At 32.5% G+C, this 13,009-nt stretch overlaps 1 protein-coding gene across 8 annotated transcripts in view; it reads left to right on the forward strand.

The window, feature by feature from the left end:
* The window catches only part of LOC106463440 (suppressor of lurcher protein 1-like), a 134,167-nt gene that overhangs the window by 39,858 nt on the left and 81,300 nt on the right, over positions 1-13,009 (forward strand). For 2 of the 8 annotated variants that reach the window (XM_022391306.1, XM_022391313.1), the window contains one exon: positions 983-1,094. The exons of 5 other annotated variants lie outside the window; for them this stretch is intronic. The gene's annotated coding sequence lies outside the window, so the exon portion shown is untranslated. Of the gene's footprint in view, positions 1-982; positions 1,095-3,719; positions 3,768-13,009 lie in introns of those variants that run through there. One more of the 8 variants, XM_022391322.1, reaches the window with a different exon arrangement.

The following is a 13,009-nucleotide window of genomic DNA, read 5'->3' on the forward strand; positions in this document are numbered from 1 at the left end:
GAAATGTTTTGTTTCATTATAGATTTAAAGTTTGATGACTCTTATGGTTATGAAAGAATGGAAACTTAAATAAGATCACAACATTAAATACCCATCATAAGGTTGCTCTATGTATTGCGAAATGTTTTTGTTTCATTATAGATTTAAAGTTTGATGATTCTTATGGTTATGAAAGAATTGAAACTTGAATAAGATCACAACATTAAGTACCCATCATGAAGGTTGTTTTATGTATTTCGAAATATTTTGTCTTATTATGAATTTAAAGTTCGATAACTTTTATTGTTATGAAAGTAGCGAAGTTTCAATAAAACTGTTACCTTAACTTTTTATGATGAGCCAAGTCTATTGCTCATGATTTTGTCTTTTGTAAGAAAAGGTTGCCTTTACAATCCAGACGGCAACGAACTGTTAGGAATTCCGAAAGTAGTGATATTGTTCATGGCTTGAGCTAATTACGGTGAACTGCAGGGAACTGCTGAAAAAAAAGTCTTAATTCAAGAGTAAGTTTAATTACTAGGGTTCAGACATGAACATCTATTCAAGTATACAGCCTTATCCCGAGAGAATGTGCAATTACTATACTTTAAACATTAAATTAGAATTATTTGTTTGTTGAATTTCGCATAATGCCACTCGAAGAGTATCAGTGATAGACTAGAGGGAAGGCAGCTAGTATACAACAATTACTACAATTTACCAACGAATAGTGGAATTTACCGTCACATTATGAAATGGTTTAGGCATCATGAAGATTGTAAGATGTGGCTATTTTTCACATTTGTAAAGTATTTAACAGTTAACATTACAAACCTATTTGTATATAAGCTATACCTTAGTACAGGATGAACTATTCTTATATCTTGGAATTATTTGCTCATAACATTTTGCTTAATAATGCATTCATGTTCATCAGCACTTAATCATTTTAACGTTTTAAGCATTTTTTTCTTACACTTGATTTTGACTGAATGATTCTTAGATATGAAGTTTGCCACCAACGCCAGGGCTTTTCCAATGACTATGGAAAAAAACAAAAAAGATGCAGATCTGAAACTTTGAAATCAACATAATTCAGTTTTGTTTCCTTTCAAGTATGTACTTAATGCGTTTAGTTGATATTAAATCTCATAAATAGTTTTCGATTTCTAGCACCAAAGCTGTTTCCTATGGCCATTTCCTTTGAAGTAAAATTCCAATGAAATTCTAGCTATAATTGATCTTTTCAAAAACCTGTTTGTACATTAAACAACCAGAAGGCCACTGGTAACATCAGTAAAGAAACTACCTCCTGCAAGACAGCCAACCTCCACATGATTGGTCAGTGCTTGTCGGCACGACTCCTATGATTGTGAACTGGTATACTCAACTTGAGAAACTCTAATCGATGAGCATTGTATATTATGTTTCCGGAGTTGCCCTTTTTGTTTAGACTAACACAAAGAATTTCCTAAGAGCAGCTTATCGCTATAAGTTTGAGTTTTTATTTTAGAAATCACTAAACTTGAACAGTTTTGAATTCCAGGTTCAAAATTGTACGAACCGAACCCAATATAATAGATGAGGTAAAGTTTATTTTTTTACGTTTTTGTCTAAGCAAACACATGAGGAGGAAAGGGGGTAATGAGTCGGAAAAAATAAAGGTTTCTTAGTTGGGTACTGAGTCGGAAAACATGGCTCATTTCATCTAAGCACCCACAATTTATTGCCAAGGCTATAGATCTACAATTCTTGCAATCAAAATTTATTGGTATCTAATCTTAACTATAATTTCAAACATGCACTAAAAGGTTTAGTAATTAAATAAAACGTATAAGGTACTTCCAAAAAGATCCTTTATGAAGTCTAGAGTTCAGGGACAGATCATAAGGATGTTTTACAGTTATTAAACTTTTGGCTTAAACGTCTGAATTGTGCTTTAAACAGCTGCAGTGGATAAGATTTGGTTTGTTTTGAATTTCGCGCAAAGGGCTACCTGCCTTAGCCGTCCCTAATTTAGCAGTGATAGATTAGAAGGAATGCATCTAGTCAACAACACCCACCACGAACTCTTGGGCTACTTTTTTTACCAACGAATAGAGGGACTGATCATCACATTATAACCCCTCCACGGTTGAAAGAGCGAGCATATTCGGTGTGACGAGGATTCGAACTTGCGACCCTCAGATTGCAAGTCAAGCGTCCTAACCACCAGGTCATGCCAGGCCTACAGTGGATATGAGCACTAAGCCAAAACAATCAAAAGTTGTCTAAGTAGCTTGTGAATCGTTTATCCGATATATTCATAGTACTAATAATGAGGTTGGAAAAAGCTCTACAGTTGGTTAAGCTTTTTATTTTTTAATTATGTATTTAAGCAATTAAGACTGAATCATAAAACCAATCAGATTAGCATATTGTATAATATATTATCGAAGTTATAATCACTTAAATTTATTTGAAATCATAAAATTAATTTCTCAACAAAACGTCATCTACTAAGCTTCTGAAAAATCATGTACAACATACATAGTGAAGAAGTGGTTAAGGTTCTTTGTCGTTTCAGGTATGCCTAACATACTGGAGAACCTCAAAAACTTTAAACCATAAAAGAGTAGGGAAGTATATACGTATTTGAACATCATCTAAAGCAAGTTGTCTCTTCAGCTTAAGATATGTAAAGCTCCTCCCTGGTATAAACTTCCTTGTTGGCTACCTTAGCGCAAATTACCTAATACATGGAATAAATATTGTATTTATATCATGGGTGAGTAAGTGTTTAATAGATTAGCACAAGTTCATGAGCATAACTTTCAAAACCTATATAAATATTGATATTATGGGTGAGTAAGTGTTTAATATATTAGCACAAGTTCATGAGCATAAATTTCAAAATCTATACAAATATTTCCAACTAAATGTCCATTCTTATTCTGGTTTATTCTAGCTTTCAGTCTTTTAACATTGTAGATGAATATTTTATTTTCTAATACGTCAACTGTGCAACATTATAAAGAATATTTAGCTGTTTCTCAAAAGTTCACACTTATCATTTTATATCGAGTTGCCTGTGTTCTTAAAGAATTTTTCAAAAGGTTTTGTGTATTTGTGGTCAGTAATGACTTATTGTAATATTAATCTAACTGTTTGTAATCATGGTGACACACACACAGATGTTCATAATTTGGGCTCTTAACATGAACTAGTAGATTTATATAGAATAATACCATACGATTCGTCTTTATCGTATAAAGGTATTGATTTCGATCTATGCTAGCAGGAATATCTGTTTTTAATCCACTAAACGTCACGTGATCTAGAGTTTACTCTTTCGCGGGGCTGCTCGCGAAAACAGGCATTATTCTCAGAAACATATCCATCTTGTGTTTATCCAATCGGAATATTTTACGTTTTACATCAGTCAAGCATAGAGGTGGATGTTATATCTGAGATCATTTTATCAGTCCTTGTATATTTTTTATATTTTAGGTTTTTAAGGTTGTCCATTATTTAGCTTATCTCATTTATCTTATAGTTTTATACAGCCATTTCTAGTTGGATGAATGTTTCATGAAAAGCTACACAAGGACTATTTTGCACTAGAAGTCCACAATTTTGAACTGATTGTCCAGAAAAAAGGACATCTAAGTCAGTAGAACTCATGCCAACTCATGAGCTACTCTAATCGAATTTGACCATTGGTCTTATAACGCATCCACAGCCCCAAATTCCGGTACACTATCCACTAGGCTTCACCCAGCCCGTCTTTTCAAGCATACCGAAGCTGGGTTTGTATTTTGTATCTGTAATTCTTTTAGCAAATAATCCTTATCTATACTGTGATAGTTGTGAGCCTTTCATTAAAAATAATGCAATAATTTAACTTAAAGCACATAGTTGGTTCTTAACAAACAACTGTAATATTGGTAAATTTTGCATAGAAAATTGTACTATAATTTGATAAAATCAACTATTTCATAGCAAACAACTGTTAGTTTGTTTTGGAGCTGTAATGGTCGGCAACTACCTGTTGAGTGAAAATGGGGACCGCGTTTCAGCTTCTTCAGGTCGCGTTGTAGAACTCAAAATGTCGTCCTCTTTTCATTCAACAGGCAGTTGTAATCCATTCAATTTCACAAACATACTATGCCTACTCTGCCTTATGTTTCATTGAAACAACAACTATTAGTTAGTTAGTTATTTTTTTTTCGACTTGTTTGTAGTTAAGCACAAAGCAACACTAAAGACTATCTATGCTCTGTTCACCGCGAGTATCGAAACCCAGTTTGTAGCTTGTAAGTCCGCAGACATAGCGCTGTGCCACTGGGGGGCCGACTTGGTGGATTTTATTTAATAATTCTTTTTGGCAATTTGTGCCACATTAACTGATGTTTAATATTTTGTTGTATGAAATAAGTAATTAGTAAATAAATTTTTATATATTTACCGTAATCAACTTCCTTACTAACTTTACTTGGTTAAACGTATCGTAGCAGAGATGCTGGAATAGCCAGGCGAGAATTCATGGCTCGCGTCCCGTTGCTGTAAAAAATACAATTCGCTTTTTAAAGCTGTTAGTGCGCTATAAGAGTTACAGTCAAATCCCATTATAGGGTAAGAAGTTGGTAACTGTTCACTAGTTGCCTTTCCTCTAGTCTTTAAGCTCAAAAGTAAGGATGACTATGGGTATATAGCGATGACCCCCTTTTGAAGAGTTACGCGAAAATTCAAAACAGTAACAACGACAAAGTTCTTGAGAACTTATAATTCAACCGAATGAGGTAAGAAAACATTTTGTGCAACATTTTGTATCATTTATTAATACAACACAATATTATAAAATTGTGTTTTATACTTTGCTAATTCAAACAGTGCGCATTTCTTCTCCGACGATTTTGAAACTATTGTTTAAATTATGCGTGCCTAAATGTATTTCTGAAGCATATTTCAAAGTTTTATGTCCTATAACATTACAATATATATATATAGATACAGTAATAAAGATTCCAGAATTTACTTTTAATATTCGTATACTTATTAGTCTATTCAAACATGAATTAACGATAGGAGGAAAATCATAAAAAATTTAAATTTGTTCTAAGGCTACATTAAATTATCCAGTTGATCTCTATATGATAGGAAAAGAAATTCACCAGAGTAATATATATATATATATTGTGTACAAATAAGCATATATGAGATTAATGAAGACAAAATTACTAAAAAAAAAATGTCTAGACTGGTTCCTGTAAGTCTCATTGCCGCCTTGGTTCTTAGTGGCTATATTAGTTGGCCGTTCTAGTGTGGATAAAATTAAGCTAAATTCAACTCGGAGTTTCTCACAATAATAAATTCCATAGAGATCTTTACACTTCAGACTCCAGACAATTTTATTGTCGATACGAAATTACCAGAAGAGAAAGTATTAAACAGAACTTTATGAGCTTATCATTAATGCAGTTCAAGAGGTTATTGTTTGTAATCGTGTGAGAATGATAAAATATGGAAAAGGTTTCAAGTTATTTTTATTGTCTCTATAAAACATAAAACAAGACATTAAATGTAAACATTCTTATAAGTTATGATTTTATGTCGATATCACCCTTTTAAAAAACATATATAATGATTCGGAGTTTTCTCTTACTAGCTAACTGATACACTGCTGGTTAATTAACTTATTCATACAAATATTAGTTTTCTAACTCAGAGCAACTACAAGCTCAAACGAAACTTGACCAGTCTAGTGTTTTATAAAATATGCCTGCAACAAAAGCAAGCCTTAAACCAATTGTTCTATCTCCGTACTACCTTGATCTAATACTTTTATAATATTTTCTTTCAACAAAAGCAAGCCTTAAACCAATTGTTCTATCTCCGTACTACCTTGATCTAATACTTTTATAATGTTTTCTTTGCAGAAGAAAACAGGATTTTTTTCTATCTTTCATCTACTTGCTATAAAGTATATACTACTGAAAGTCCAATGTAATTCCTACAATTGATGAGTTTGGAAAGCCACGTTTTTATAAAAACATAAAGACCCGTGTGGTTTATTTGCTCTAACCTTTGTAATCACTCGTTGTTGAAATACTTGAATCGGCAGGTTTTTCATTAAGATATTGTGTATCTGCTGAAGAAATTATTGAAAGAGTTCTTCTTCAAGGTATTAATTTTTCAACGAAGAAACTAACAATAAACTACACAATCTATAAGTCTGATGATCTAAACCAGACGAAAATGACATATATGTTTTCACATTGGTTATTAGCCTTTTTTTGCTTTGCTTTAATTTCAAACTCAGTTTGAGAAAACTCTTCAGAATCAAAGCAGAATTTTTAATATCAAAACTTTCAATACTCCAAACACTGAACAGCATTCTCAGTCAGAATAATGTATTATTTTATAAACACATCTACATTCTTTGTCGGCTAAATAGAAAGTTTCAGAAAAAAACACAAAGAAAACATTATAGAGCAGTGAAATCATAATGTGTTGTTTTCTACAGATTTAGTTAATATTACTTATACATTTGAAAGATTTGATTGTCAGAACGTATTTCCTTCTGTAAAACAAGCGTTTGAGAAGAAAATGAGATAACATTTTTGACGACTTGGCGACACAATGGAAGACATGTTGGTAAGAATATAAACGCTGCACAACTTATTCTTTTTTTTTATTCCCCAGTTTATCTGTAGCAGCGTTTATAGCAGAGCTTAGCCGCTGTCCAGGACAAATATCAGCTTTTATAGACGTGACGGTGCTGAGAGGCTCTACACTTTATCATCCTCCAACCATTCCCAGAAAAAGAAAAGAAAAAAGATTGATCTGTCACTGTTCGTTTCGATGTCTAGAACAGATGGAAGGAAGTGAAGGTTTCTGTTGCAGAAAAAAATATTGCTTATCCTAACAAGCCGTCCTTGAACCAAGAGAAGTGAGGATTAGAGATTAACCCCTGTTTGCTTGTTGTTCATTATATTAGAACTAAGAATGAGAAGGATAGGCTATAAAGATAACGTTTCTCTCACTTTCATCATACAGAGCACCTCTTACCGGATCACTTCCCTCTTTATCCCTGTCACGGATACGTAAAAAAATCAACTCTGTGATTTAGGAACAGAACTGGGCTGATTAGAAGTTAGAGTCTCTGTTTCAAAAGAATCTATAAAACATCGCACAGTAATGAGACCAATATTAAGTACACTAAATGATAGGAGAGACTGCAAAGCTAGTGCAATAGCAACCTTTGCTCTTCCACAATAACATCTACAGTTTATTTATCTTTTTGTTCTTCTTATTTTGGAACGAGCTAAGCTAATTTTCTTCTACTTTAACGTAGGAGAGAAAGAAAATTACTTTTTACGATGCTTAAATGAAATAAGAACTGTTTAACTTTTGTTGTTTAAAGAAAAACTTACAGGAAGACTACTGTTTCCACAGTAATTGCAAGACATTCTCCAAATATTAATTGGAAACCACGTATTATTTCATTAAAGTCGACGATATTAAGACGCATTTTTGTAATTATAACAGTTTTTCTAAGTACCTGGAAAACTTTAATATAAATTCCAGACACATCCACAGACTCATTTACGTGCTTTATCAGTGCCTATATTACACTCATTTACGTGCTTTATCAGTGCCTATATTACACTCATTTACTTCTAAGAATTTCGAAAGTGACTTTTCTTCAACCAACAAAAAACTTCATTAATGAAAATGTATACTTGTTTCACACAGTGTTATTATGCTAATAAAGAAACTTTTGTCAGATATATCTGTAGCATTTGGGTGAAATTTTACAGAAGTATCAGTATTCACAAACCCTGAAAACGAAGAAGATAAAGTTGGGCTTTCACTTTCACTATCCGAACCTCAAATCTTGAATATGAAATAGCTAAACTTGGAATTTATCTGCAATTAGATAGACATGGCCACGAAGAACACGCCGAGCGAAAGGAATGAAAAACTAGTGTCGTTGAACTACGTAGAAGGAAACATCTCTTCTTAACGGTCGCTTTGCGAGATTATGAAAAACTCAAGAATCTTTAGTCCGCACCTGTATTTGTATGTTAAATGGAAATAACTTGTTAACACATTTTAGTACGAAACATATATTTTGCAATAGGATAAGAACTTGTGACAAGTATTGAGATATTGGAGCATCAGATTCAGTAAGCAGTATTGACTTTCAACATTTGTATACAAACCATGTAAGCCACAAAGCTAAGTGGTTTGTTCATTAGAAACATTTATAGTCTACAATTTAAGATTCCCCATTGTTAAGATAAAATATAGTGCAAACTACCGATTCTACAGAATCAAAATAAGAAAACACCAGACTTTAACAGGAAATTAAGACAAAAATACCATAAAAGGATCAGATCATATAGTTAAGATAAAACAGTAGTGGAGATAATCAGTTAAAAAAGTTTAAAAGTACACAATAGAACAAAGATGTGAAATCGTATTGTATTTTAAGTAGTTAAGATAAGAAAAAAGTCCAATATACGTCATAAAATTAAAGGATAAAATTGATAAGATATACCATAGACTAAAAATAAAAGTGCAACTTGCCATAAAGTTAACGTTAAAGAACGGTACAAAATTCCATGAAAATATAAAAAATAGGCTCCGCGTATCAAGAAGTTAAAAATAAAATGTAGTGCAATGGAAAAGGAATAAAAGCGGAACTACATGTATGGTAGTTAAGATAAAAGAAGAGTACAGATTGGGGTGTTGAATAAAAACATTAAAATGTTCGACAAAGCTATGGTAAAAACAGTAAAATGTTCGACAGAGTTATAGTAAAACCAGTAAAATGTTCGACAGAGCTATGATAAGAACGGTGAAATGTGCGACAGAGCTATGATAAAAATGGTGAAATGTTCGATAGAGCTATGGTAAAAACAGTAAAATGTTCGACAGAGCTATGGTAAAAACAGTAAAATGTTCGACAGAGCTATGATAAGAACGGTGAAATGTGCGACAGAGCTATGGTAAAAACAGTAAAATGTTCGACAGAGTTATGATAAAAGCGGTAAGAAGTTAAAGCAAGTGAATGCTATGATGAGGAGTTTGGATTAAAATAACGATAAGGTATGCCATGAAGTTAAGGTTGCGATAGTTTTGCCTTCATGAAAATATGTGGGAATTGAAAATGACTTGACTATTCTAACGTTATTTCCTTGAATAATAGATTTTGTCCTTTTGTTATAGCCTGAACGAAGGCCAGTGAATATTTTATGTTACGCAGAGACGTATAGTGTTTATTTGAATGAACAATAAAATCGTTTTGTTTCTAATGAAATTGGTACCGAAGCTAATATGTTGTTTGAACTAGCTATCTGCCCCGTTAACCAGCCCGGAGTACGTTAGATCAATGAGTCTGTCAGTCCCTTGATGCTATGCACTGATTGATCTGCTCAGTTGTTGTTTGACACTAGTGCTTTTTCACACGACAGGGGTGTATGTTTTTCGGAAGAGGAAATTTCAAACTACTTATGTAAATGGAAAACGTCAACTAAATTTCGAGTATCAAATGGCTCATAATATTTACTGCACTTGGGTTTCTTCACAAATTACCTGAATAATAATGTTGAATAACGTTTCTAGAGATGACAAAAATTTTATTTCATAGAGAAGTAACTAAATTTATTTATTTGGTCGTATATGTGATTTGGTATATGTTAACTTTTATACCAGATTTTCTTTCTGAACATAAAATATAGCTATAGTCTACACTGTACTTACAACCAACTATTTAAATATGGTTATAGTCTACACTGTACTTACAACCAACTATCTAAATATGGCTATAGTCTACACTGTACTTACAACCAACCATCTAAATATGGCTATAGTCTACACTGTACTTACAACCAACCATCTAAATATGGCTATAGTCTACACTGTACTTACAACCAACTATCTAAATATGGTTATAGTCTACACTGTACTTACAACCAACTATCTAAATATGGCTATAGTCTACACTGTACTTACAACCAACTATCTAAATATGGCTATAGTCTACACTGTACTTACAACCAACTATCTAAATATGGCTATAGTCTACACTGTACTTACAACCAACTATCTAAATATGGCTATAGTCTACACTGTACTTACAACCAACTATCTAAATATAGCTATAGTCTACACTGTACTTACAACCAACTATCTAAATATGGCTATAGTCTACACTGTACTTACAACCAACTACCTATCTATCTACTTTATAGATTTTTGTATTTCATTTTACTATTTAATTTATTATGGCTTTAAATTTCAACAAACACGAAAACATTTTCGTGAATAAACAACCACAGCTACTTGCTATATTTAGTGAACCTAGTCATGGCAAATGTTTAGTATTGTAACAGATTTCTAGGAACTTATGGTTCCATAGAGCCCCCTCGCAAAGATTAGTAGTTTCGATTTTCTTGCATATATCTGTTCTAAACTCAATTTCAACAGCAAACATCAGCCTTAGAAACATTGCACTAGAGTTCTAAGCGAGTTTGATTTTATATAACTCTCTTGTTTGAGTTAGAGAAACATGAGTTTGATTTTATATAACTCTCTTGTTTGAGTTAGAGAAAAATTAGTTTGATTTTATATAACTCTCTTGTTTGAGTTAGAGAAACATGAGTTTGAGTTTAGATAACTCTCTTGTTTGTGTTAGAGAAACATGAGTTTGATTTTAGATAACTCTCTTGTTTGAGTTAGAGAAACACGAGTTTGAGTTTAGATAACTCTCTTGTTTGAGTTAGAGAAACACGAGTTTGAGTTTAGATAACTCTCTTGTTTGAGTTAGAGAAACATGAGTTTGATTTTAGATAACTCTGTTGTTTGAGTTAGAGAAACACGAGTTTGAGTTCAGATAACTCTCTTGTTTGAGTTAGAGAAACATGAGTTCTGGTAATTTGTGAAATTGTACTTGCTACAATAAGTCTACTGCAGCCTATACATCACCGTTTTGAAACGTTTTTATTTCTAGCATTAGTTTAGTTAGTTCCACACTGAATCCAAGTGAATCTCCTTTTAAATAAACCTTCCTATAAGTCTGATATATTAACTTTATAAGTTTTTTTAACAACCTGCGGTAAATCACTTTCTTCCCCAATCAGTACCAGAAATTACAGATACACTAAACAGGAGCTGATGTAAACCTCTGATGGTTATTAGCTCATCATCAGCTCCAGTTCGTCGTAGTCTATTAGACTAGAAGATGATACCAAGTTCATTGTATATGTAGATTAGTTAAACCCTAACGTTTTCCCGAATCATGTTGAATTGTTTCTGAATTGAACTTTAGAGAAAAGCTATGAACTATCATGTACATGTTACGTATACGTAAGGTCTGATTTAGTGGTAATGCCTTACGTATACGTAAGGTCTGATTCAGTGGTAATGCCTTACGTATACATAAGGTCCGATTCAGTGGCAATACCTTATATATGTGATGTTATACTGAGTTTCCTACAGTTTTGTTAAATCAAACGTAAAACCTTTATGTATTATATTTATATTCTCGCACTACAGAAGCGCGCTACGATTTCATAAGATACATCAAACTTTCCCTACAAAATTCATCATCACGTTCATTATTTCAGAAATAACATCTAACCGTTAATGCATTTGATAAGATTATTATTTGTGCAAAGTATTGGATTTGATTTGAAACAGCTTATTCTGAAAGAAGTTTATGATTTTGTGAAAACGTTTATAGCATTTCAAGTCGCCGAATTTTATATCATTGTTCTTGTCGCTTGGTGATTCTGACATATAATCACCACACTTAACTTAAAAATACTTGTTAGTAAAAATATCTGCAGCATATCAAGCTACCAAATCACTAACTTCTGTCTTGGTTCTAGATGATTCCGACAGATAATTAACCTAAAAGATACTTGTTAATGGAAAGTTTGCAGCATATGAAACTACCGAATCACTAACTTCTCTCTTGGTTCTAAGTAGTTTCGACATTTTATCGAAACCTTCTGAACAAAGGAAACTACCAATCTAGATCAGAACTAAAAATTAACTTAAAAATAATATGGATCATCCATAATTATATGAAAAAACAATTGCAGACAAAAAAACATTTTAGCATATCAAAACACTAAGTTATTAATTCCGTTTTTAAGGACTAAATTTATTCCACATATGATGATTTTTGACAATCATTCGTAAATTGCTATAAACTGCTCATTCATGAGAAAAGTTCTATATATTACGTTTCTGTATCACCAACTTCCGTGTTCCATTTCAATAGTTACTTGACTTAAGTGCGTGAATGAATGAGCATTACCTGAGCGTGAATGAAGGAGTATTACATGAAAAGAACATTTCTCTAATTCAAAATAATGAATCTCTATTTTTCTTCCTAATGATAAATTTTGTAGCTAAAATAAATAAGGAAGAAAAAGGAAAAAATACTATAGTTATTCTTTTTACATAGTTTGATAATTATGTACAAAAGATGCATGTTTATCACTGTTCTCCAAAACTAAAAATTTCAAATATTTTGCTTTGTCCTGAACATTATATACCTCTAGAATAGGTCTGCAAAATCTCATTCACCAACTTTGTCTACTTTTAAATCTAGAGTCACGTAAAGTTTTCCATTTTCAGTATACCTAGACTTTGTTCAGCAATAAAAAAAAATGTCACAAGTATTCTTTTTCTCATAGATATGAATGTGAAGAAGATAGTACCGAGTGTACACATTTGCAAAATTTGACTGTAATTCGCCATTATTTGCCCTTAGAAAAATAACTTCAAAACGTAACAAGTACACCAAGTGCAGTAGCAAACGCTGGACTGAGCGTTTGCAACACGAGCACCTAGCAATCGCTGCTAAGGGCTTGTTTGTTTGGTTTAGCGCAAAACTACACAATAGGTTGACTGCGTATGTTCACCACGGGAAATCGAATTTCATATTAGCGTTTTAAGACCGTACACTTACCGTTGACCAGCTGGGGATACACTTATGAATCATCAGTTTATCTTTTGCAAATTTTATGAT

Source organism: Limulus polyphemus, unplaced genomic scaffold, assembly GCF_000517525.1.
Source record: "Limulus polyphemus unplaced genomic scaffold, Limulus_polyphemus-2.1.2 Scaffold53, whole genome shotgun sequence".
NCBI lineage: Eukaryota > Metazoa > Arthropoda > Merostomata > Xiphosura > Limulidae > Limulus > Limulus polyphemus.